Source organism: Hevea brasiliensis, chromosome 12 (assembly GCF_030052815.1).
Source record: "Hevea brasiliensis isolate MT/VB/25A 57/8 chromosome 12, ASM3005281v1, whole genome shotgun sequence".
NCBI classification, from domain to species: Eukaryota; Viridiplantae; Streptophyta; class Magnoliopsida; order Malpighiales; family Euphorbiaceae; genus Hevea; species Hevea brasiliensis.
The window spans coordinates 31619385-31647228 of NC_079504.1; the positions used below are offsets into that span (position 1 = coordinate 31619385).

The 27844-nt window shown below is 37.2% G+C and overlaps 1 non-coding gene across 1 annotated transcript; it reads left to right on the forward strand.

Annotated features, from left to right (window-relative positions):
• The first annotated feature begins 24073 nt into the window (after positions 1 to 24073).
• On the forward strand, positions 24074 to 24180 carry LOC131171542 (small nucleolar RNA R71). Its single transcript, XR_009142202.1, has one exon. It is a non-coding gene; the product is annotated as a small nucleolar RNA R71 (small nucleolar RNA).
• Positions 24181 to 27844: the final 3664 nt, after the last annotated feature.

Consider the following 27844-nt stretch of genomic DNA (forward strand, 5'->3'; position numbering starts at 1 on the left):
TCACATAGTTCATCTGTTCTGTGGAGGGTTCATTGAAGTTGTTGTATTCTAAACTCATGTATCCTCCTCCATAATTGTCCTCATGTTGACTGTTTGTACCAACTACATTAGCTTGCATTCTTTCAAGTTTCCTTGTGAGCTGATCAAACTGAGTATTTATCATGCTTAGGGCGTCTACTTCCAGGACCCTTGCAGTTTTCCTTGCATTGCCTCTTTCATTTGACCACTCATAATTATGGTATGCAACCCTTTCTAGAAGTTTAAGTGCTTATGTTACTGTTTTCTCCATTAGATCACCTTCTGTAGCTAAATTAACTAAGCTCCTTGAAGAGGGTAGCAACCCATTATAGAAAATTTTCACTAATAGCCTGTGACACCCCTTACCCGACTACAGTGTAGCCGAGCAAGTTATGCCACTCAGTGTGCCGGAGCACTCTATTTTATCTTAATTCATTTTTATCATAGTTTTGAATATAACTTGTGAAATATAATTCATTTTAAGCCATTTATCGAAATTACTATTTATTTGAGGTTCCGAAAATTTTAAAGAAAATCCGGCGGAGTACCGGCTAAAAATGGAGAAAACAGTTCTTCGGAACCTGTGAAAAACACTTCCTATATTCATTTTCCATCATCTCAACTCCATTTATCAAATTCTCAACAATGTTCAATCTCAGTTCTCATTCATCCATCTCATATGAAACCATGCATAAATCATAGATAACATTCACTTTTCCATTTACAACCATACTTTTCATTATTTACATGAATATCAAAATACATTACATAAGTTTCAAATACATATGAGAAAATAAAATCAATTACAAAATACCAAAATGACATCTGGCATCCTACCAATGCACTGCAGACAGTGAGGTGACACAGACACTATGCAGAACTGCAGGATGGACTTACTCAATTTGTGGTCTACTGGCTCTCGATCAGTATCTTCAGTACCTACGCGTTGCAAAAGCGACGCGCTAAGCATAAAGCTTAGTGGTGCAAATAATAAAATAGAAAGAAATAATATGCCAATAAAAATCATAATTTCTTAGCCATTGTGTTCATAAGAACTGAATAATTACCAACTTAATATTTAGTCGAGGGCTAATTACGTTTAATGATATTAACTTCTTCATGTATTTTGTTAATTATTTTCTTCATGATCTTGAGTTTCTTTGTATTCTATCATAATCATTCCTGATATTTAATTTTCGTATTGTCTTTAATAATCAGTTCAATCACAGTTATACTTTTCCATGCCCAAGTAACCTATCTTGACGATCGATCGATAACGGTCGTTGGCACCGACACCGCGGTGCCTCGGGCCGTCATACCATGGGACGCAGCGCCAACCGTGTATGATCAGTATGGCTAAAAAGCCATGATATCACATAATTGGCATAAAAGCCATGAATACGGGCATAAAAGCCATGAATACAGGCATAAAGCCATGAATACGGCATAAAGCCTTTCCTTTCGCAGTACTGCTATCACAATACCCTATTGGCATGCCAAACTATCCAAACCAATCACATTAGGCCTACTAGGGCATTTTGCATTTTTAAGTTTCACAATTTTTGAATTTCAAGTTTTCATGTCACTATTCATTTCATTAGTCAACTAAAAAGTTGACTTTTGCATAGAACATAGATGCATTGGTTTTAACACTCCCAATGTACCACATTTTGCATTTAAAACTTGTTGGTTTTGGTTACTTTCTCAAAGCTTAGGTCATTTTGGCAAATTTGCCAATTTTTGGTTTTGGTGTCACTATTCACCATTGGTCAACAAAAATGTTGACTTTTGGATAGACAATAGGTGTATTGATCTTAACACCTCAAACATACCACATTTTGTATTTCAAACTTGTTGGTATTGGTTGCCAATACCATTTTTAAGCTTAATGCTAATTGAGCAAAATTTTCGGTTTTCATGCTTCATCTTTACTGTTCCATTTGTTATTTTTACAGTGGGAATTTGAGGAAATGGTAAACATGAAAGTTGTTCCTTATTCTGTCTAGTTGAATTTCTTTTTTTGAATCACTCCATTTGGAGTTTTGTAGCTCAAGTTATGGCCAAAATAAGTTTACTGTTCACGTGCACTATTCATGCTGCTATATTGGGTGCTGTCAGATTTTTGGTCCAACTTTGGTCAGTAATTTGACCAAGTTAAGTTCATAATTTGGTCTAACTTTCTTCATATGAAATGTTCTACTATGCCTTAGGTTTCCATCGGTTCAAGAATCGCCTAAATCCGAGTTTTCTAGAGAGAGTTATAGTCATCCAAACATGGCTGCTCAAATCAAAATCTGCAGAGTTGCAGGTTTGAACAGTGGCTGCCATTGCCATTTGGGTTAGGTTCTGGCCATAATTTGGGGTAGGTTTCTTCATGAAAGTTGTTTGTCTATGTCTTAACTTGTTGCTGTAAAAATTTCAGGTCAATTGACCAAATCTACAGTGAGTTATGGCCAAATGAACAGTTACTGTTCATTTGGTCAATTCTGCAGAGGGCTGTGCAGGGTGTCCGGATTGGGGCCAAGTTTTGGTCCTCTTGCTTTGGTCTTTTGGGCATGGTTTCTTCAGAAAAAATGTGCCATTATAAGCCTAGTTTCATGTCCAATTGGCCAAACACCAATTGGACTAACACAGCCCAAGTTATGGCAGTGCAAAGGGACTGAATTTTCAGTCCCTATGCTGCTGTCCTAGGGCAAATTTCACCTTCACTTTGCCATTCTATTTTTAAGTTCTAATTATGGTCAACATACCTAAAATGGTCACTAATTGACCATTAAAATGTGCTCTAACAATTTCCTAAGCCAATTCAATTTTTCACTTCTCAAAACCCTAGTTTTCCCTTATGATTCACACATACACCTAATTAAGCACTTCCATTCACTATATATGTGTATATACACCTTAAGCATAATCTTTAATTCATTCTAAGTCTATTAAAACCATAAAAAACACTCCACCTTTGTTCTTTCCTTAGGGCAGCCAAAATCCATAGCATACATACCCATAAGTTTCATTCATTTACTCCACAATTTCATACTCATTTTTAAGTCCTTAACATGGAACAAGAGATATACATGCATAATTTAGCAATAACCTCTTTAATGGCAGAATTTTCTAAGCTTCAACTCCACTTTTCTTCCTTTCCTTGGCTGCCAAAAATTCATAGTATGTATACACATAATTCTTGTTCATTTTAGTTGAAATTCTCACTCAATACAAGTTACAATTCATGAAAATAAGAAGTTTTAAGTGTCTAATGCACTAACCTTGATTAGGGCTGATTTTTCCCACCTCTAAACTTCACTTTCCTACACTTTCTAGGCTGCCAATAGCTCTCCCAAGATGAGTGGACAAATTTTAATGAAAAGAAGAAGAGATTTTATGGTGGGAAGTGAAGGAAATCAAGCTTGAAACAAGAGCTTCAATGGAGGGAGAGGGGAGTTCACGTTTTGGCTGAAGAAGAAGAAGAAGAGCAGATTTATTTTGGTCCATTTTGACTCTTTTAAGTGTTTTAATAATGCTTATTTGAATGCAATTGGTGGAGACTTGTAAGTGACATCATAAAGATGTCATAAATTGCTTTTTATGGATTTTTCTTTCCTTTTCTTTTCTAATCATTTTCAATTCAATTTTCAACAATATTTATTCATATTTTATGTCATATTAATTATTTACTCAACTGGACAAGTCGGCCAAAAATCACCTCGGAAGGCGAAATGACCAAAATGCCCTCCGTTTGGCTTAACGGGTCAAAATTGTCTGTACCGATTGAAAAATTTTTCTAAATATTTTCTTGGCATTCTAATGCCATGAGAACCTCAATAACCCTTCTCTGGAGTCCCAAAAATTATTTTATAAATTTTTACCCGGGTCTAGGGCTCCTCGTTGCGAGAACCGCAACTTACCTCTGGTTACCCATCGCTTGGGCACCGGCTCTTTTGACTTAACTGTATTTTATTTCTAAAATTTTTACTAAATTTTTCTCATTAATATTTGAGTTAATTATGGTCCCTCACTTTGATTTGAATATTTTTCCGAGCGTTCTAGCTGTCCGGACCGACACCGGTCACCGGAACAGTAGAATGTACGGAGTTGCTACGGGGAGGGTGTTACAACTATAGGTCCTGCGAAAGGATGATCCCTTAGGCAAATCCCACATCGGCAAAGCACGGAGATGGTCTTGGGCTCAAAAGTAATGATATATAAGATGGGGGAACTAATCACTAGAGGCGCCTTTTGGTGGAATGGCCTGGAGAGTTGGAAGAACTCCAGGGTTAAACGTGCTCGTTTGAGAGAAATCCTAGGATGGGTGACCTCCTGGGAAGTTCTCCATTCCACCTATGGGACAAAACCGTGAGGCTTATGGCCAAAGCGGACAATTCCTCTAGTGGCTGGTTCCCGATCGTTACAATTGGTATCAGAGCCGCTCGCGTGTCCTCTTGGGCGATGATGGGGCAAACCTCAGCGAGGACGCTGAGTCCCGAAAGGGGGGGAAAAAGGTCCTGCGAAAGGATGATCCCTTAGGCAAATCCCACATCGGCAAAGCACGGAGATGGTCTTGGGCTCAAAAGTAATGATATATAAGATGGGGGAACTAATCACTAGAGGCGCCTTTTGGTGGAATGGCCTGGAGAGTTGGAAGAACTCCAGGGTTAAACGTGCTCGTTTGAGAGAAATCCTAGGATGGGTGACCTCCTGGGAAGTTCTCCATTCCACCTATGGGACAAAACCGTGAGGCTTATGGCCAAAGCGGACAATTCCTCTAGTGGCTGGTTCCCGATCGTTACATAGCCAATCTTCTTTGCCATGGTGTGGACATTCCCTCTGCATGTCTTTGTATCTTTCCCATGTGTCATAGAGTGATTCTCCTTCCTTTTGTCTGAAGGTGTTGAGCTCAAGCCTCAGTTTTGCAGTTTTTGCAGGTGGAAAATACCTTACTAGAAAAGCTTAAGAGAGTTTTCCCAAGTTGTGAACGTTCCAGCTGGTTGAGAAAGTAACCACTTCCTTGCTCTATCTCGAAGAGAAAATGGGAATGCTCTGAGTCTTATTGCTTGATCAGACACTCCATTCATCTTGAAAGTGTCACATAGGGCAAGAAAGCACTGGAGGTGATATTGTGGGTCTTCTGTTGGTGAACCTGCAAACTGGGTTTGTTGAATCATTTAGAGCCATGCTGGTTTTAATTCAAAGTTGTTGGCTCCGTAATCTCTCAAGAGTCTTGGTCTGTCATTATTATTGGCCATGATTGGAATTTCAGGATCTCCTTGACCGTGCTCTTGATGTTTCCTTTCCCTCCTGATGGTTTCAAAGTTTAGTCTATCTCAGGATCACAGTCCAAAATTTCTTCTTCTGGCCTTGTTCTGGTCATATACCAGATTAAGCACCTGAGAGAAAAGAAGAAAAATACAACTAGTAAAGTAAAATTATATAACAAATATAATTGCCTAAGTCAGCTAAATTGCCTATCGCTTGATATTACTAAAACCAAAAGTTCCCCGACAACGGCGCCAAAAACTTGTTTGCCTGGTTTTACAACTCCGCAAGTGCACGGATCGCTAACAAGTAATAAAGTGTTAAGTAAAATATCATTCCCACGAGGAATTTTGTTTTGCAAGTACCAATCTACACAGTAATTTTGACTGCCTAGGCTATCAGATACTTAGGGAATGAAGTTTTGCTAACCTTAAATACTAGAATGGTAAACTTAAAACTAAATGATTTATTTGAAACAATTCTGGAATTAGGATTTCACACTTAAATCTTACTAGGGATGTTACCTCGTTTATTTACTGGATTGAGGATTGCTTGCCTTGAAGAAAATCAATCCTAAATTATCCTAAATCCTCTCTCAAGGCATCTAGGGTGCATTTTAATTAACTCAAACCCTACTCTCATGGTGATCAAATTAATTAAAATCCTTTAAGACTTTTGACCAATTTTTAAGTTCCACAAAGGTATCAGCCTATGTCTAGGTCAAAATTCCTAGGTTCAAGATCTTGATTTTCTAATGTTAATTTTCACCTTTCAGTCCTTCAATTAACATCTACAATCATGGCTAAATGGGTACTAGCACATAGCATGCATTAAGATCACAAGAAATTAAATCAAGGAACAAATCTCAAATCCAATAATTAAAACTTAGTGTTCATCCATAATAATAATTACAAGCATTACTCTCCCAAATCTATAATAAGAAAACTACTCACTCATGGTGAGTTCAGCAAACATCATAATAAAAGATAAAAATAGTAAAAAGGAAAATCATGTAAAGGAAATAAAACAATAAAAATCTATCTAGGGAGACGAAACGAAGGCACCGAAGAAAGTTTGCAGCTTTGATCTTGTGGAGCTTCAGCTAGAAATCTTCTTTTGGTGCTGATGTTTCTCTCCTTCGAAAAATTCCTCCTAATTACTGTCAAGAGATAAAAGAGAGAGCGAACTAATGACACGGAAAATCCCCTTTCTCTGATGTTTTCTTTTCTATTTATAGTTATTGCTTTAGGGTTAGGTCATTTGTGAGTCCAAAAGGCTTTAGGAGTCTCGTTTGAATCAGGAAACAAGAGCAGGAATTTGAGTCGAAAACTGGCTACCGCATAGTACACAGCCCGTGTGTCACTACACAGGTCCCGATATGTAGGGCCGTGTAACTTGCTGGAGTGGAACTGCGAGATCTTGTATTGGTACAGAGAGTTACACAGGTCTACGCCAACTACACGAGCCGTGTACTATTGTTCCCATAAGGTTCTTCAAGCTTGCGCCCGGCAGAGACTTACACGGGTCCCTGCAGATTACACGAGTCTACTTACACGACACGTGTATTTGTGTTTCTCATCGATTCTCTTGGCTTTCTTTTAGCAGAGAGTTACAAGGGTCTAGGGTTGGATTACACAACCCGTGTACTTTGTATCAGCAGCAATTCTCTATCTCTTGACTCCTCCAAGCTTTCCTTTGCACTCCTATACATCTGGGGCTTCACCCAAACACCTGAAATGATGCGAAAAACATGGAATTAAGGGCTTTACAATAGAAAATACAAAAACTAATGAAATCAACTATTATGCATGAAGATACTTGCCTAAATGCTATGAAATAGTATGCAATTGTGTTTAAAAACATCTATACAATTTAAGTGTATCAAATACCCCCAAACTCAAACTATTGCTTATCCTCAAGCAAAACAAAACTTTGTTTTAAAACACATTTCAGGGATTACTTAGGAATATAACCAATAATTTAATAAGCATAGAATTGAACTCCTCCAACCTTCATACCAATATCCCTCTTTCAAGGCATAAGGGTTCTAATAGCTGCCTGTTTGGAACTTCACCTCATTTCATAGTGTTTCGACTAATTATTCTCTATGCAAGACCATTAATAAGCCACAAACAACCTGTTTTATAGGGATAGATTTGAGAAACACTAACTTCCCCAATTTTTGCCTCTTATGAAGTATTTTAATTCTAACTCCATAAGCATATCTCAATTTTCTATCTCCACTAACGTAGCATGCACTTTTCCAAAGATCAAAAGGTCTTTAAAAGGGTTGTAATGGGGCTAAAGGGATAATGACTTGGTTGCCAATGAAAGGATTTTAGGGAATGCAAATATGAGGATAGCATGTATGCATAAAATCCAAGTATACTGAGTTTGTTTCTACATATTTTGTATGGAGAAGAGGGGTTTTTGGCTTTTGATAGTGCCAAGCATGCTTCCATTTTTTTTTTTATATGTCCCTTTTGTCCTCTCCCCCAAACTCATTGCTTTTGCTGGGTTAGAAAGGCAAATTTTTATTTGATTTCAATTGCACACATGCACTCTTTCTTGAGTTTTACATCCTCTCTCCAAAACTTTTTTTTATTATACTTAATATACTTTTTACTTATGCATTTAGCCTCCTCAAAAGGGTAGGATAGGTGTTTAGGCTAGGGGATAGGTAAATAATACAGGTAAGCAATAAATTCTAAGGGGTAAATATAGGCTTGAAGTTGGTTGCAAGGGATATATATTTTAATTAGGGGTGGCGAAGGCTTAGCGAGGCTATATATCAAAGAATGCCTTAATCATCTCTTCATCAAGCATATGCTAGGATTTTGCCTCAATAGGTCCAAGAGACATATTCTAGAGCTAATGAGGCATTTTTAGGTTTGCTTGTATTTCAAAAATTGTTCTTCTAATTTTACAAGTTCAATGTGATAAATTAATAATAATGAAGAGGTTTAACTTGTCTGGTTCCATTAAAGAGATTAGTTTCTTCACAAGCAACATATTAGAATCCCTTTTTGCCTATCTAGATATGTTGATTCCTCTATCCCGTGGAGTCCAATTATTAGCTTACTAGAATTTGGTTATAGTGGTAAGTTTCACAAATTAAAGTCCAAAAATTTTTCAAAAATTCCTAAAAATTTTGATGCGCAATAATAATGTAGCTGAATTTAAACAATGCAATGATGTGCATGTAATGATATGCACATGCACTTGTAACACCCCCACCCCAAACTCAAACTAGACATTATCCTCAATGTTAACGTAATATGCAAAATCAAAGAAAATGTACAAAGATTAATAGAAAGCATATTATTTATTAAGCATGGAAAATTTTTGGACATAAAGCAAATAAAAGAGACCTAAGATGATAGGAATTTTAACATCTTCTTCCATCTCAAGGACAACAAAGTCTACTGGAATGAAGAATTCGCCCACTTTGATAGGAATGTTCTCAAGTATACCCACAGGATATTTAACTGATCGATCAACCAATTACAATGAGATTGTTGTGGGTTTCAGTTCCCCGATCTCCAGCTTTTTGCATATTGATAGAGGCATTAGACTGACACTTGCCCTAAGATCGCAGCAGAGAGCCTTGTCTATTTTTTTATTACTAATGAGGCAAGGTATGGAGAAGCTTCCTGGATCTTTCAACTTTGGAGGCAGTTTATTTTGCAGTATAGCACTGCATTCCTCTGTTATAGATTTTGTTCCATAGTCTTCTAGCTTTCTTTTCTTTGACAGAATTTCCTTAAGAAATTTGGCATAGGATGGCATCTGAGAAAGTGCTTCAGTGAAGGGGATGTTTATGTAAAGTTTCTGTAAAACTTCTAAAAACTTTCTAAACTGCCTGTCCAATTTGGCTTTCTGAAATCTCTGAGGAAAAGGTAGGGGAGGTTGGTATGGCTCTGGTAATTTCTTTGTCTTCCTTGCTTCCTCTTTCATTTGACCTTCATTAGCTTCTTCCTCCTTTTTCTCTGCTTGGTCTTTAGATTTTTCTATGGTTTCCTCTGTCGGTTCTACCTCTAGTTGTGCTAGAGTTCTCCCACTCCTAAGTGTAACTGCCTTACAATGCTCCCTTGGGTTCATTTCTGGTTGGCTAGGCAGTTTGCCAGCAACCTTACTTGAAGAACTTGCTTGCTAAGCTATAACACCCTCCCTGTAGCAACTCCGCACATTCTACTGTTTCGGTGACCAGTGTCGGCCCGGACAGCTAGAACGTCTAGAAAAATATTTAAACTAAAGTGAGGAACCATAATTAACTCAAATGTTAATAAGAAAAATTTAGGAAAAATTTTAGAAATAAAATACAACCAAGTTAAATGCACCAGTGCCCTAGCGATGGGTAACCCAGTGGGAAGTTGCGGTTCTTGCAACTAGGAGCCCTAAACCCAGGGAAAAATTCATAAAATAATTTTTGGGACTCCAGAGAAGGGTCATTGAGGTTCCTATGGCATTAGAATGCCAAGAAAATGCTTAGAAAAATTTTTCAATCGGTACAGACAATTTTGGTCTGTTAAGCCAAACGGAGGGCATTTTAATCATTTCGTCTTCAGAGATGATTTTTGGCCGACTTGTCTAGTTAAGTAAATAATTATCATGACACAAAATGTGAATAAATATTACTAAAAACTAAATTGAAAATGAGTAGAGAAGAAAAGAAGAGAAAATGAGATAAAAGGCCAATTATGACATCACTATGATGTCATTAAAAAAATCCCACCAATCATATTTAATCAACACTTAAATTAACTAATAAAAAGTGGATAAAGGATACAAAAAAAAGAAAAAAAAGCCATCAGCCATCCTCATCCAAAAATCAGCCGTCCCTCTCCCTTCCACCCATTCCACCATTGAAGCTCCACCAAAGCTTCACTCCACACCAAACCTCACCATAAAATCACTCAAGCCCTACACTAAACTTGATCCTCACACCTTAAATCACTACTAGACAGCAAGAAGATGAAGGAAAGAGGAAGTTTTGTGAAGGGAGAAATTCTGCTCCAAGTGGTTAGTGTCCAATCTCCTATCTCTTTTACTTAATTCATGTTTATTGGCATGAGATAAGTGGAAAAGTGTAAGAAAAATAAAATAAAACTTATATATATTCATCCCTACAATTTGGGCAGCCTATGGATGGTTAGGATTTGATGAATTTGCTTGAAGTAAAGTGTTTATGAGCTACCCATAGCATGAGATGAGTGATTGAACATGTAAGAGAAAGTGAAATGCAAGTGTGATGCATGAATGAACCTTGAAAATGTGGACACTTGAACAACATTAGGGTTTGCTCATGTAATGGTATGTTAACATTGTAATGGTCAATTAGTGACCATTTGAATGTGTGTGAGGAGGAATTGAAGTGAGTACGAATGTTGGAGTTGAATTTAGGCATGTTGCCCTTGGTGACCTACAGGACTGGTTGTGACTCCAACAGGTTTGTGCAGCTATAAATGGAGTTGTATAGGTTTAATTGGTGCAAGGCCAATTGGACATGAAACTAAACATATAATGGCACAACTTTCATGAAGAAAACCTGCCCAGAAAACCAAACCAAGTTGACCTAAAAATTGCCCTAATCCGGGTGACTTGCATTCTGCCTGGGCAAAATGACCAAATGAACAGTGTTTATTCATTTGGTCATAAATCAGTGTAGAAAGGTCCAATTGACCTGAAAGTTTACCAGCAGAAAGCTGAGATATGTACCTACAACTTTTATGAAGAAACCTAACCCAAATTTTGACCATATCATGTTCAAAAAGTGACCTGCAATCACTATACAAAACACTGTAGATTTGGTCAGTCCAGAAAATCTGAAAAGTTTACAATCCGGCTAGTTATGGTGTTTAGGCCATAACTTGAGCTACAAAACTCCAAATGGAGTGATTCAAAAAAAGAAATGTAACTAGACACAATAAGGAACAACTTTCATGTTGACAATTTTGCCAAATTCCTACTATAAAAATGACCAATAGAACAGTAAACACAGGGCTTGAAATCTGAAAATTTTGAACAACTAACACTAAGCTTAGAAATGGTATTGGCAACCAATACCAGTAACTTTAGAATGCAAAATGTGGTATGTTGGGAGTATTAAAACCAATGTACCTATTGCCTATGCAAAAGTCAATATTTTCATCAATTAATGAAATGAATAGTAACACCTAAACTTAAATTTCAAGAATTGTACAATTTAAAAGTGTAACATGCCCTAGTACACCTAGCAATATTGGTTTGGATAGGTTGGCATGCCAATAGGGTTCAGTTAGTAGTACTGCACATGGCATTATGCCATTCTATGATTTTATGTCTTTAGCCATTCTGACATTGTGATGATACTTGGCCTTGAGCCTAATATTTATTACAGCTCATTAGCTATTCTGTTGCACACTGGGAGATACATATGTAACCAATGGTGTGACGGCCCGAGGTAATTGATACCCAGTGCCAGTTTACCCGTTTATCCAGTCTAGTCGTCCAGTATAGGTTACTTGGTTAACCAAAAATGAAAGTAGATAAATTTAATGAAATTATGAATATAACAAGTACATAATAAATAAGACTACAAATAATTATCGAAAAATTGTCTGCATAAGACATTAGAACATGCACTGCATATTTATTTTTTGCTATTTCTTTTTATTCTATTATTGGCACCACTAAGCATTATTGCTTAGCGCGTTGCTTTTGCCACGCATAGATTCTGGAGAGACTGATAGAGAGCCCAGTAGACCACAGACTGGGTGAGATCATCTGTAACTCTGCATAGTGTCTGTGTCACCTCACTGACGTCAGTGCATGGTAGGACACTAGGTTTCATTTTGGGTATTTTGTAATTAACTTTTATTTTCTCATATGTAATTGAAACTTATGTAATGTATTTTGGTATTAATGTAAATAGTAGAAATTGTGTTTATAAATAAAAAAGTGAATATTTATTTATGACTTTTACATAAATATCATATGAGATGAATGATTGAGAAATGGAAATGTTGTTGAAAAATATTGAGATTTTGTTGATGAAATGGAGTTTGGGATTGATTGAAAATTTTGGAAGTGTTTTTCACAGGTTTCGAAGAACTGTTTTCTCCATTTTTAGCCGGTACTCTGCCGGATTTTCTATAAAATTTGCGAAACCTCAAATAAATTTATGATTTCAATAAATGACTGAAATGAATTATATTTCGCAAATTGTACTTCATAACTATGAAAAAAAAAATAAATTAGGAAGAATAAAAATGATTGAATTAAAATAGGGTGTTCCAGTACACTGTGTGGCATATCTTGCTCAGCTATACTGTAGACGGGTAAGGGGTGTCACATTTAGTGGTACAGAGCACGGTTTAGGCATTTCTGGGCCTAGATCAAGTCCATACCATGCATTGCATTTGTAAGAGTTGAGGTGATACTAATGCAGATCTGTTTGTTTTTGTTATTTTGATTAGGATATGGACCCCACATCTCATAGGGCAGTTGAGGAGGAAGTGGAGAGTCATGCTCCACCTGCAACAGCTGAGACTGGGGGTAAAACAACTTCTTCAAATTCACAATCATCCCAATCAATTTCAACATCATTTATCAATCTCCAAAAATTCAAATCCATAATTTCCAATTCAAATACCATCGAAAATATTACTAATTACTTTCATTCAAATTAAAATAAAATACTTCCATTCATATGTAATTAAATGTAAAACAACTTATATACATCATAATAAAAATTTACATTAGGAAAAATCCAAACTAAAATTTATTATAAACTTTATACAAACTGCTCAAGATCAGTTTTACATGTCCATGCCTTTACATACATTACATTCATCAAAATAAATTTTTACAGTCAGGGTATAAAATATATCCGATAACTTCAACGCAGGTAGCTCCTCAATCCTCAGCAACTCAATCTGCTGCTCCTCTAGTCTCTAAATCTGCGATAGCAATAACAGCCATCGTTGAGTACTAGGACTCAGTGGTGCACAACATACTAAAAATAAACCTTATGTGGAATTTAAAACATATTTATTCAAAAATTAAATTGAACATGCGATATCGATACAAAACATGATTTACAAGATTTTAGTTCAAACAATTTTATTTCAAAAGTCTCAAAACACATTTCATAAAAACACACAGTTATATCATGCCATTCGAAACAAATATAATCTCAATAGCCAGAGGCTAAGGAGAAGTCACATCACAAGACTAGCTAGCTCAAATATATGGATATCCATTCAATTTCTTCTTCTACTGGCACACACCTCAACACTTCACCGGAGAAGGAATCAAAATTGAATCGATTACCCCCACTAGTCATGCTAGTGAGGTGTTCAAATATATGGTCATGACACTGTGGTTTCAAAACTTATCTTAATAATTTACTAAACATTGCCAATTTAAATATACACAAATAAACTTTCAACAATTCAAAGCAAAAGTAAAATACACATTTCATGCACTTGTAAATGAATTTTAAAGCATGTTGATGTTGTGCACAAACATTAAGCGAGTGGCCTCTTGGCCTTGACTTGATTCCTCGGGTTCTTTCCCGGTGTTCTTTTCCACTGAAACACACAGTTTCACAGTGTTTCAGTATCATAACTCATCATTAATCCAAAAATAAATTCAAATTCACTTATACCTAGCTTTAATATGCTAAAATTGACGTTCTTTAAAATTTGTGTTTCGGGGTTACTATTCACGACACTATTCAAGTCAATTTGTTGACTTTCTAAGGCTTAATAGGTATGGAAATTCCAACTTCACCCACATACCACATTTTGGTTACTAAATTTGTTGGTTTTGGTTGTTTACTCAAAATCTAAGTCTTTTAGGCAAATTCGCAAATTTTCAGTTTTAGTGTCTTATGTTGCACTGTTCCATTGGTCATTTTGCTGTTAGAATTTGGCAAAAATTTCTTCACAGAAATTGTTCCCTATTGTCTTAACTTTATTCTCCTTTTTGAATCACTCCAATTGGAGTTTTGTAGCTCAAGTTATAGTCATTTGAATCATGGTTGCCGGATTGGACTTAACCCAGATTTCTGGGCACCAAACTGGTTCTGGCAGTTTTAGGTCACCAACTTTGGGTGGCCAAATGACTTGGTTAATGGAATAATTTGGGTTTGTGTTCTTCATGAAAGTTTTAGTTCTATATCTCAGCTGTCCACTGGTAAAATTTCAGGTCATTTAGACCTGCCTAGTTCAAGTTATAGCCAAATGAACAAACACTGTTCATTTGGTCATTTTTGTACAGGTCAGACTGCATAAATCCGGATTTGGTCAATTTGTTCACTAGGTTTTGGTCACTTTTTGGGCATGATTCCTAAATGAAAAATGTTCCATTTTGTGTCTATTTTTATTCCCAATTAGTCTCATACCAATTGGACTTGTAAATTTTCAGTTTTGGTCCCTCAAAAGCACCTTGGTCCTGTTGCCTGCAGCATGGCCATTTTCAGTCCGAATTTAAACTCACTTCTAACACTTCCAACACATCTCAATTGGTCACAAATGACCATTTTTCATCTCAAACAAGGTCAAACACAACATTTGACCAATTCTCACATTTTTGCCTTCTTTCTTTGCTAAATCTCCTTCTCAAGTGAGGGTAGTAAGGTTTTATGAAATAATTGTGGTAGAAATTAAGGTTAAGTGAGGGAGCAAAACCTTCAAGCAAGCTTTAATGGTGGACAAACATAGAGATGAGAGGAAGAGAGTGAGGGGCGGCAAGTTGGGTTAGGAAGACAACTTTTGTTTTTTTTTTTTTTTTCTTTTCTTTTATCAAATTTATCCTCTTGAAAGACAACAAAAATTATCCAAAATTAATTTTTAATTATTATGTTTATTGCATCATGCATGATGTCATCACCTTTTTCACTTTTTCTTTCTTTTTTTTTTCTATTTATTTTTCAATTAGTTCTTTAATTTAATTCCTGATTCTGAAATTTTCTTTTCTTCAATTTTATTTGACAGTTAGGTCAGGAGTCAGCTCTCGGGGTCAATTGACCAAATTGCCCCTCGCCAGTTCGACCCGATTTGCAAATAATTCAATATTTCTTTCGGCTCCCTGACCTAATCATTTGACTGGCTTAACAATTCTTTTTCGTGATTAATCTTTTCCACTGTGTTCGCAATAGTCCTAAGGACCGCAGCGTCACATTTTACGATTTGAAATTTGAGTTTAAATCGACCTCGCAGTCCTTCCCGAGAAGGTCACCCATCGCTGTGACTCTCGGCTCATTTAACTTCTTATGTTCTGTTTTTCTTATTTATACTTAACTAATTGACAATTACTAATTATTTGTGTTCAAGGCCTATCTAGTTGTCTTAAGTGTGATTCTAATCCTCTTAATTTTCCAGACCGACACTGTTCTCCGAAATAGTGAAATATACCAGGCTATGCAAATAGGGGTGTTACAATTAAGAAAATTTGGAGCAGTGGATTTCTTTGGCAAGAGAGAAGATGATTCTGTTGCAGCCGAAAATTAGTTGAACAGAATAGGAAGGATTTTAAAACAACTCCACGGCACTCCAGAGCAAAATCTAGAAGCTGCTCTATCTCTGTTACAAGATGATACCTACCAATGGTGGGATACAGTGTCTAGTGAAGTGCAGCCAGAAGTAATAACTTGGGACTTCTTCCTCTCAGAATTCAAGAAGAAGTATGTGGGTAGTGTATAGCTAGAAGAGAGAAGAAGAGAATTCATTAACCTGAGGCAGAGACAGCTGACAGTGGCAGAGTATGAAAAGGAATTTGTCAGACTGAGCCGCTACGGAAGGGAAATGGTCCCTAATGAAGCCGAAAGGTGTAAGAGATTTGAAGAGGAATTAAATGACAACATAAAGATCATGATTACTGTCTTGGGAATCATAGACTTCACCAAGTTAGTGGAATCTGCTATAAAAGTTGAAAAGGTTAGAATAAGTGAGCAGACCAGGAGAAAGAGACAGCAAAAGAGGGGCCTGAGTCAGTCTATCTCATCACCTACACCAGGGAAAAAGTTCAAAGGTCCACCTGCACAGAGTTCAGGTCAACCACAAGGTCAGGGTCAGTCTCAGGGGCCCAGACCACAGTTCACCCCTAAGAGAAGTCAGTTCACACGATCAGTGGGCAGCTCTCTAAGGATGAGGTTCCGGGGACTAGCCCCAGCATCTTTTGCATGTCCGCATTGCCTAAAATGTCATAAGGGGGAGTGTTGGAGAGTGATTGGTGCCTGCTTAAGGTGTGGGTCGACAGAGCATCAGTTGAGGAACTGTCCATGCAGAACTGCTACAGCTGCTCCAACACAACCAGACAGACCTGCTTCTGCACCACAAAGGGGTAAGAAATCTGGAAAATCTTAGGCAGTGAGACCATCACAGAGGCACTGCATCGAGCCAAGAGAGAGGCTCGAGGCGAGCACTGCGAGCCTATGCCATAAGAGCTTAGGAGGAGCAAGATGCCCCGGACGTCATCAAGGGTACATTCTCCCTCTATAATACATCTGTGCATGCATTGGTGGATCCAGGATCCACTCATTCATACATCTGCATTAACCTACCCGTAGAAAGGGGGATATTAGTAGGGAAGAGTAACCAAGACATCCTGGTCACTAATCCATTGGGCCACAATGTAGTGGTGAACAAGGTGTACAAAGGTTGCCCGTTAAAGATTCAGGTATGAATTCTTGGCAGACTTGATTAAGTTGCCTTTCCATGAGTTTGACGTGATTTTGGGAATGGACTGGTTGTCACGTCATCAGGCAATGGTTGATTGTAAACTGAAGAGGATTTCTTTGAAAACTCCTGAGGGTAATGAGATCATAGTTGTGGGGGAAAGGACAGATTTCTTATCCAATGTCATCTCGACCACCGTTGCAAGAAAACTGATGAGAAAAGGCTGTGAAGCCTACCTAGCACATGTGGTGGATACTAGGCAGGCTAAGCCAAATCTGTGTGACATACCCACAGTAAGAGACTTCCCAGATGTGTTCCCTGAAGAATTGCCTAGTTTGCCACTAGAAAGGAAAGTTGAATTTGCTATTGAGATACTGCCGGGTACAACACCAATCTCTATTGATCCTTATAAGATGGCACCCACAGAATTGAAGGAACTGAAGATCCAGTTGTAGGAGTTACTGAATAAGGGGTTCATACGCCCTAATGTGTCACCATGGGGAGCTCCAGTGCTGTTTGTAAAGAAGAAAGATGGGACTTTGAGGTTATGCATCGATTACCGGCAGTTGAATAAAGTGACTATGAAGAACAAATATCCATTGCCTAGAATTGATGATCTGTTTGATCAGTTGAAGGGAGCAGGAGTATTTTTAAAAATTGATCTCAGATCAGGGTATCATCAGTTGAGGGTGAAGGATGCAGATGTGCCAAAGACTACATTCAGGACCCGGTATGGGTATTATGAGTTTCTAGTGATGCCCTTTGGCCTAACAAATGCACCAGCAATATTCATGGACCTTATGAACCTTATCTTCCATCTATACCTAGATCGGTTCATAGTGGTCTTTATTGATGATATTTTGGTGTATTCCAAGACCAGGAAAGAACATGATGAGCATTTGAGGATTGTTCTGCAAACCCTGAGAGAAAAGAAGCTGTATGCTAAGTTGTCCAAGTGTGACTTCTGGTTGAATGAGATTGCATTCCTTGGACACATAGTATCAGCTGATGGGATTAGGGTGGATCCTAAGAAAATAGAAGCAGGGATGGAATGGAAGTCTCCCAGAAATACAACTGAGGTCAAAAGTTTCTTGAGGCTAGCTGGGTATTACAGAAGATTTGTGAAGGGATTTTCTTTAATAGCTACTCCAATGACCAAGTTGTTACACAAGAATGTCAGATTTGACTGAAATGACAAGTGTCAAGCTAGTTTTGAGAAGTTGAAGGCTATGTTGACAGAGGCACCAATGTTAACACAGCCAGTGTCGGGAAAGGACTTTGTGGTCTACAGTGATGCCTCTTATAATGGGTTAGGGTGTGTATTAATGCAAGAGGGGAAGGTGGTCGCTTATGCTTCCAAGCAGCTAAGGCCACATGAACAGAATTACCCTACCCATGATCTAGAGTTTGCAGCAATTATCTTCGCACTGAAGATATGGAGGCATTACTTATATGGTGAAAAGTGCTACATTTACACAAACCACAAAAGTCTGAAATACATTCCAACCCAGAAGGAGCTCAACCTTAGACAGAGGCGATGGATTGAGTTCCTAAAGGACTATGATTGTGTGATTGATTACCATCCTGGGAAGGCAAATGTAGTTGTTGATGCTTTAAGCAGAAATCCATCACAGCTTTAAGATCATTGAATGCCCGTCTATCTTTGGCTCGAGATGGAGCTATTTTGGCTGAGTTGCAAGTAAGGCCAAAACTGCTACAGCAAATTTTAGATGGGCAGAAGGTAGATGAGAAGCTAAAGGCTATTATGAGCAAAATCCTAAAAGGGAAAGAAACTGACTATGAAGTGAAAATAGATGGGTATCTGTACTACAAAGGAAGATTATGTGTACCAGATGATAGGGAATTGAAGGCCAGTATTTTAAAAGAGGCACACACCAGTGTTTATGCTATGCACCTAAGAAGTACAAAAATGTATAATGATCTGAAGCTTCAATATTGGTGGCTTGGTATGAAGAAGGACATAGCTGACTATGTGACTAAATGCTTGACATGTCAGCAAGTCAAGGTAGAACATCAAGTTCCATCGGGTTTGCTACAACCTATACGCATACCTGAATGGAAATGGGATCGGGTCACCATAGATTTTCTAAGTGGTCTACCTTTCACCCAGAAGAAGCATGATGCAGTATGGGTGATAGTAAATAGATTGACGAAGTCAGCACACTTTCTGCCAGTTAAGACTGACTACTCACTGGAGAAGTTAGCAGAATTGTATTTCAGTGAGATAGTTAGACTGCATGGAATTCCACTTTCCATCATATCTGATCGAGACCCAAGGTTTACATCGAGATTTTGGAAGAAGATGCATGAATCCTTGGGTACACAACTCCACTTCTGCATAGCTTTCCATCCTCAGACGGATGGGCAATCAGAAAGAGTAATCCAGGTAAGCAATTGGAACCAATTGAACTAATACAAATATTGAACTAAAATGATAATAATAACATGAAATATATGTCAGGTCCTTAAGGATATGCTGAGGAGTTGTGTCAATGAGTTTGAGGGAAGTTGGGATAGATACCTCCCACTGGCAGAATTTGCATACAACAATAGCTACCAAGCTAGCATCCAAATGGCCCCGTATAAAGCACTGTATGGGAGGAAATGTAGAACTTCAGTGTGCTGGACTGAATTGGGCGAAGATAAACTGGTAAGGCCAGACCTAGTGAAACAGACTGAGGAGAAGGTAAAGCTAATCAAAGCCAATCTGAAGGTTGCCTCAGATGGACAGAAATCTTATGCCGACCTGAAGAGGAAAGAAATAGAATATGCGGTTGGCAACAAAGTGTTCCTCAAGGTGTCACCGTGGAAGAAGGTACTGAGATTTGAAAGAAAAGGTAAGTTGAGCCCTAGGTTAATTGGCCCATATGAAGTCATTGAACGTGTGGGACCCGGTAGCCTCTGAGGCTAGCTTTACCACAGTGGACAAGATCCACAATGTGTTCCACGTACCTATGCTAAGAAGATACTGCTCAGATCCTTCACATGTCATCTCCATGGAAGAAATTGAAGTACAACCGGATTTGACATATGAAGAAGAACCCATATGGATCCTGGCTCGGGAAGTGAAAGAGTTAAGGAATAAGCAGATTCCACTAGTGAAAGTGCTTTAGAGGCACCACAACACCGAGGAGGAAACTTGGGAAAGTGAAGAGATGATGAGGCAACAGTTCCCTCAACTGTTTGCATCAGGTAAATTTCGATGACGAAATTTAAATTAGAGGGGAAGAGTTATAACAACCTCCCTGTAGCAACTCCGTACATTCTACTATTTCGGTGATCGGTGTCAGTCCGGACAGCTAAAATGTCTGGAAAAATATTTAAACTAAAGTGAGGAACCATAATTAACTCAAATATTAATAAGAAAAATTTAGGAAAAATTTTAGAAATAAAATACAACCAAGTTAAATGCCCCGGTGCCCTAGCGATGGGTAACCCAGTGGGAAGTTACGGTTCTCGCAACTAGGAGCCCTAGACCCAGGGAAAAATTCATAAAATAATTTTTGAGACTCTAGAGATGGGTCATTGAGGTTCCTATGGCATTAGAATGCCAAGAAAATTCTTAGAAAAAATTTTCAATCGGTACAGACAATTTTGGTCTGTTAAGCCAAACAGAGGGCATTTTGGTCATTTCATCTTCAGAGATGATTTTTGGCCGACTTATCCAGTTAAGTAAATAATTATCATGACACAAAATGCGAATAAATATTGCTAAAAATTAAATTGAAAATGAGTAGAGAAGAAAAGAAGAGAAAATGAGATAAAAGGCCAATTATGACATCACTATGATGTCATTAAAAAAATCCCACTAATCATATTTAATCAACACTTAAATTAATTAATAAAAAGTGGATAAAGGAAACAAAAAAATGAAAAAAAAAAATCCATCAGCCATCCCTCTCCCTTCCATGCATTCCACCATTGAAGCTCCACCAAAGCTTCACTCCACACCAAACCTCACCATAAAATCACTCAAGCCCTACACTAAACTTGACCCTCACACCTTAAATCACTACTAGGTAGCAAGAAGAGGAAGGAAAGAGGAAGTTTTGTGAAGGGAGATATTATGCTCCAAGTGGTTAGTGTCCAATCTCCTATCTCTTTTACTTAATTCATGTTTATTGGCATGAGATAAGTGGAAAAGTGTAATAAAAACAAAATAAAACTTATGTATATTCATCCCTACAATTTGCGCAGCCTATGGATGGTTAGGGTTTGACGAATTTGCTTGAAGTAAAGTGTTTATGAGCTGCCCATAGCATGAGATGAGTGATTGAACATGTAAGAGTAAGTGAAATACAAGTGTGATGCATGAATGAACCTTGAAAATGTGGACACTTGAACAACATTAGGGTTTGCTCATGTAATGGTATGTTAACATTGTAATGGTCAATTAGTAACCATTTGAATGTGTGTGAGGAGGAATTGAAGTGAGTAAGAATGTTGGAGTTGAGTTTAGGCATGCTGCCCTTGGTGACCTGTAGGACTGGTTGTGATTCCAGTAGTTTGGGTAGCCATAAATAAAGTTGTATAGGTTCAATTGGTACAAGGCTAATTGGACATGAAACTAGACACATAATGGCACAACTTTCATGAAGAAACCCTGCTCAGAAAACCAAACCAAGTTAACCTAAAAATTGCCCTAATCTGGGTGACTTGCATTCTGCCTGGGCAAAATGATCAAATGAATAGTGTTTATTCATTTAGTCATAACTCAGTGTAGAAAGGTCCAATTGACCTAAACTTTTATCAGCAGAAATCTGAGATATAGACCTACAACTTTCATGAAGAAACCTAACCCAAATTTTGACCATAAGATGTTCAAAAAGTGACCTGCAGTCACTGCACAAAACACTATAGATTTGGTCAGTCCAGAAAATCTGGAAAGTTTGCAATCTGGCCAGTTATGGTGTTCAGGCCATAACTTGAGCTACAAAACTCCAAATGAGGTGATTCAAAAAAGAAATGTAAGTAGACACAATAAGGAACAACTTTCATGTTGACAACTTTGCCAAATTCCTACTGCAAAAATGACCAATGGAACAGTAAACACAAGGCTTGAAATCTGAAAATTTTGAACAACTAACACTAAGCTTAGAATGGTATTGGCAACCAATACCAACAACTTTAGAATGCAAAATGTGGTATGTTGGGAGTATTAAAACCAATGTACCTATTGCCTATGCAAAAGTTAACATTTAGTTGACTAATGAAATGAATAGTAACACCTAAACTTAAATTTCAAGAATTATACAATTTAAAAGTGTAACATGCCCTAGTACACCTAGCAAGATTGGTTTAGATAGGTTGGCATGCCAATAGGGTTCAGTTAGCAGTACTGCACATGGCATTATACCATTCTGTGATTTTATGGCTTTTAGCTATTCTGACATTGTGATGATACTTGGCCTTGTGCCTAATATTTATTACAGCTCATTAGCTATTCTGTTGCACACCGAGAGATACATATGTAACCAATGGGTAACGGCCCGAGGTACCTGATACCCAGTGCCAGTTTACCCGTTTATCCAATCCAGTCGTCCAGTATAGGTTACTTGGGCAACTAAAAATGAAAGTGGATAAATTTAATGAAATTATGAATATAACAAGTACATAATAAATAAGACTACAAATAATTATAAAAAATTGTCTGCATAAGACATCAGAACATGCACTGCATATTTATTTTCTGTTATTTCTTTTTTATTCTATTATTGGCACCACTAAGCATTATTGCTTAGCGCGTTGCTTTTGCCACGCGTAGGTTCTGGAGAGACCAATAGAGAGCTCAGTAGACCACAGACTGGGAGAGATCATCTGCAGCTCTGCATAGTATCCGTGTCACCTCATCGATGTCAGTGCATTGATAGGACACTAGGTTTCATTTTGGGTATTTTGTAATTAACTTTTATTTTCTCATATGTAATTGAAACTTATGTAATGTATTTTGGTATTAATATAAATAGTGGAAATTGTGTTTATGAATAAAAAAGTGAATATTTATTTATGACTTTTACATGAATATCATATGAGATGAATGATTGAGAAATGGAAATGTTGTTGAAAAATATTGAGATTTTGTTGATGAAATGGAGTTTGGGATTGATTGAAAATTTTAGAAGTGTTTTTTACAGGTTCCAATGAACTGCTTTCTCTATTTTTAGTCGGTGCTCTGCCGGATTTTCTATAAAATTTACGGAACCTCAAATAAATTTATGATTTTAATAAATGACTGAAATGAATTATATTTCGCAAATTGTACTTCATAACTATGAAAAAAAAATAAATTAGGAAGAATAAAAATGATTGAATTAAAATAGGGTGTTCCGGTATACTGTGTGGCATATCTTGCTCGGCTACACTGTAGACGGGTAAGGGGTATCACATGAGCAATCTGATTCTTTAGCATCTTGTAGTGAGTAACAAGTTGGTCCACTCTGGAAGTTAGCTGTTTAATCAATTTATTTTGTTATTGTTGAGCTGCTAGGAATCCTTCCATCATGGTTTCCATAGTCATTTTCGGTTCAGGTTGTTGAGGTTGGAGAGGTAGTGATGATTGTGCAAAGTTTTTACCTCTGTTCTGAAATCCAGGGAGTGCTTGTGGTTTGTACCCTTGTTGCTTGTTTATTGGCTGGTTCTGCTGATTGGACCATGAGAAATTTAGGTGGTTCCTCCATCCAGGGTTGTAAGTATTTGAATATGGATTGTTGGGCTGCCTCTGGTTGAAGTTTCCTCCATTATTCACATAGTTAATCTGTTCTGTGGAGGGTTCATTGAAGTTGCTGTATTCTAAACTCATGTATCCTCCTCCATAATTGTCCTCATGTTGACTGTTTATACCAACTGCGTTGGCTTGCATTCTTTCGAGTTTCCTTGTGAGCTAATCAAACTGAGCATTTATCATGCTTAGGGCATCTACTTCCAGGACCCCTACAGTTTTCCTTGCATTGCCTCTTTCATCTGACCACTCATAATTATGGTATGCAACTGTTTCTAGAAGTTCAAGTACTTGTGTCACTGTTTTCTCCATTAGATCACCTTCTGTAGCTGAATTAACTATGCTCCTTGTAAAGGGAAGTAACCCATTATAGAAATTTTACACTAATAGCCAATCTTCTATACCATGGTGTGGACATTCCCTCTGCAGGTCTTTGTATCTTTCCCATGCATCATAGAGTGATTCTCCTTCCTTTTGTCTGAAGGTGTTGAGCTCAAGCCTTAGTTTTGCAGTCTTTACAGGTGGAAGATACCTTACTAGAAAAGCTTGAGAGAGGTTTTCCCAAGTTGTGAACGTTCCAGCTGGTTGAGAAAGTAACCACTTCCTTGATCTATCTCGAAGGGAAAATGGGAATGCTCTGAGTCTTATTACTTGATCAAACACTCCATTCATCTTAAATGTGTCACATAGGGCAAGAAAGCACTTGAGGTGATAGTGTGGGTCTTCTGTTCGTGAACCTGCAAACTGGGTTTGTTGAATCATTTGGAGCCATGCTAGTTTTAATTCAAAGTTGTTGGCTTCCACTGTGGGTCTAGTGACACTGGGCTAAAATCCTTGAACAGATGGAGCTCCATAATCTCTCAAGAGTCTTGGTATGTCATTATTATCGGCCATGATTAGAATTTCAGGATCTCTTTGACTGTGCTCTTGATGTTTCCTTTCCCTCCTAATAGCTTTCAAAGTTTTGTCTATCTCCGGATCACAGTCCAAAATTTCTTCTTCTGGCCTTATTCTGGTCATATACCGGATTGAGCACCTGAGAGAAAAAAAGAAAAATACAACTAGTAAAATAAAATTATATGATAAATATAATTGCCTAAGTTAGCTAAATTGCCTATCGCTTGATATTACTAAAACCAAAAGTTTCCCGGCAACTACGCTAAAAACTTGTTTGCCTGGTTTTACAACCCCGCAAGTGCATGGATCGCTAACAAGTAATAAAGTGATAAGTATAGTATCGTTTCCACGAGGAATTTTGTCTAGAAGTACCAATCTACACAGTAATTTTGACTGCCTAGGCTATCGGATACTTAGGGAATGAAGTTTTGTTAACCTTAAATACTAGAATGGTAAACTTAGAATGAAATGATTTATTTGAAACAATTCTGGAATTAGGATTTCACACTTGAATCTTACTAGGGATGTTACCTCGTTTATTTACTGGATTGAAGATTGCTTGCCTTAATGGAAATCAGTCCTAAGTTATCCTAAATCCTCTCTCAAGGCATCTAGAGTGTATTTTAATTAACTCAAACCCTACTTTCGTGGTGATCAAATTAATTAAAATCCTTTAAGACTTTTAACCAATTTTTAGGTTCCACAAAGGTATCAGCAATTCCTAGGTTCAAAATCTTGATTTTCTAATGTTAATCTTCACCTTTCAGTCCTTTAATTAACATCTACAATCACGGCTAAGTGGGTACCAGCACATAGCATGCATTAAGATCACAAGAAATTAAATCAAGGAACAAATCTTAAATTCAATAATTAAAACTTAGTGTTCATCCTTAATAATAATTACAAGCATTACTCTCCCAAATCCAGAATAAGAAAACTACTCACTCATGGTGAGTTCAGCAAACATCATAATAAAAGATAAAAACAGTAAAAAGGAAAATCATGTAAAGGAAATAAAAAAATAAAAATCTATCTAGGGAGACGAAACGAAGGCACCGAAGAAAGTTTGCAGCTTTGATCATGTGGAGCTTCAGCTGGAAATCTTCTTTTGGTGCTGATGTTTCTCTCCTTCGAAAAACTCCTCCTAATTACTATTAAGAGATAAAAGAGAGAGCGAACTAGTGACACAGAAAATCCCCTTTCTCTGATGTTTTCTTTTCTATTTATAGTTGTTGCTCTAGGGTTAGGTCATTTATGAGTCCAAAAGGCTTTAGGAGTCTCGTTTGAATCAGGAAACAAGAGTGGAAATTCGAGTTAAAAACTGGTTGTTGCATAGTACACGGCCCGTGTGTCACTACATGGGTCCCGACATGTAGGGCCATGTAACTTGCTGGAGTGGAATTGCGAGATCTTATATTGGCATAGAGAGTTACACGGGTCTACGTGAACTACACAGGCCTGGTTACACGGGCCGTGTACTATTGTTCCCATAAGTTTGTTCAAGCTTGCTCCCGGCAGAGACTTACACGGGTCCCTGCAGATTACACGGGTCTACTTACACAACCCATGCACTTGTGTTTCTCATTTATTCTCTTGGCTTTCTTTTGGCAGAGAGTTACACGGGTCTGGGGTTGGTTTACACGACCCATGTACTTTGTATCAGCAGCAATTCTCTATCTCTTGACTCTCCAAGCTTTCCTTTGCACTCCTATGCATCTGGGGCTTCACCCAAACACCTAAAATGATGCGGAAAACATGGAATTAAGGGCTTTACAATAGAAATTACAAAAACTAATGAAATCAACTATTATGCATGAAGATACTTGCCTAAATGCTATGAAATAGTATGCAATTATGTTTAAAAATATCTATACAATTCAAGTGCATCATACTCCTCCGTAAGGCATAATATGATTCCGTAGTATACTTAATGAATTACCGAACTTCGCCTACTGATAATCCATTAAATACACTACTAGGGATTTTAAAATAATTTTATCATCTTTTGAAGGTGGTGAGCACTTTTAATCAGTATTAAAAACTTTTTTTTACAGTTCAAATATTAGGTAAAAATTTTATGAATTTTATTTTTCTCAATTTTTGTAAAAATTTCAGCAGAGTGCCATCTATAATTGAGAAAAACCAATTCTTCAAAACCTGTAAAAACACTCCCAAATAATTTTCAATCACAACCCCAACCTCTAATATCTCAACAAAATTTAATTTCAAACTCAATTCATAAAATCAAATCTCAAAATGGAGAAAATAATTGAGCATTTCATATACTAAAATAAAATGTCTATATTACAATATTTTGCAGAACAAAATAATTTACAACACTTCTGTACAACTTTAATATACAACTGCTCAATACCAACTACATTACACACATACAATTAATATACATTAAAATGAATATTTACAAAGGGTATAATTTAAATACCTGACAAAATCCAAAGTGAAGTACTTATAGTCACTAGCAGCCTACTCTGCTGCTTTATCAGTCTCTCTACCTGCGATAGCAATGAAAAGCCTACGCTAAGTAAAAATATTCAGTGGTGCACAATAATTTATGCCATAATAAATCACAATTTTTCCAAATATAACAATTAAATTGTTAAACAGGTACAAATCATAATTTAAAATTGAAGTCAAAGAAATTCTCATAATTTCATAAATCACACAATAACTTTTGTAAAATCACACAGTCACATCATGACACCAATATACATTTCATCCCAATAACCAATGGCTAATGAGGAATACTAAAGCTAGCTAGCACAAATCTATGGGTACCCATTTAATTTCCTCCTCTACTGGCACACACCTCAATACTTCAGCCAGAGAGAGAATACAAAACTATTTCTTCCCACTAGGCAACCTAGTGAGGAATTTAAACATCTGGTCATGACACCGTGGTTTCAAACTATTTTAATAATTTTATAAACATTTAAAATGGCCCTCAATTCACAGACAATTTAACTTCCCAAAAATTTGGGTCAATAGCACATATTTCTTTTCAATTAAATATTCAACACAATGAAAGTCATAAATAAATTTTTACAATTCATTCAACACAATTTCAAAAGAAATTTCAAAGAGGAGTTATATGTTGTGCACAAACCTCTTATGAGTCGCCGCTTGGCCTTGACTCACTGTTTCTTTTTTCTTTCCAGTGTCTTTTCCAACTGAAACACACAATTTCCAGTGTTTTAGTATCAAGTCACAATATTAATCTAACAAATAATTTCATGTCTACTTAATTGCACCCCTA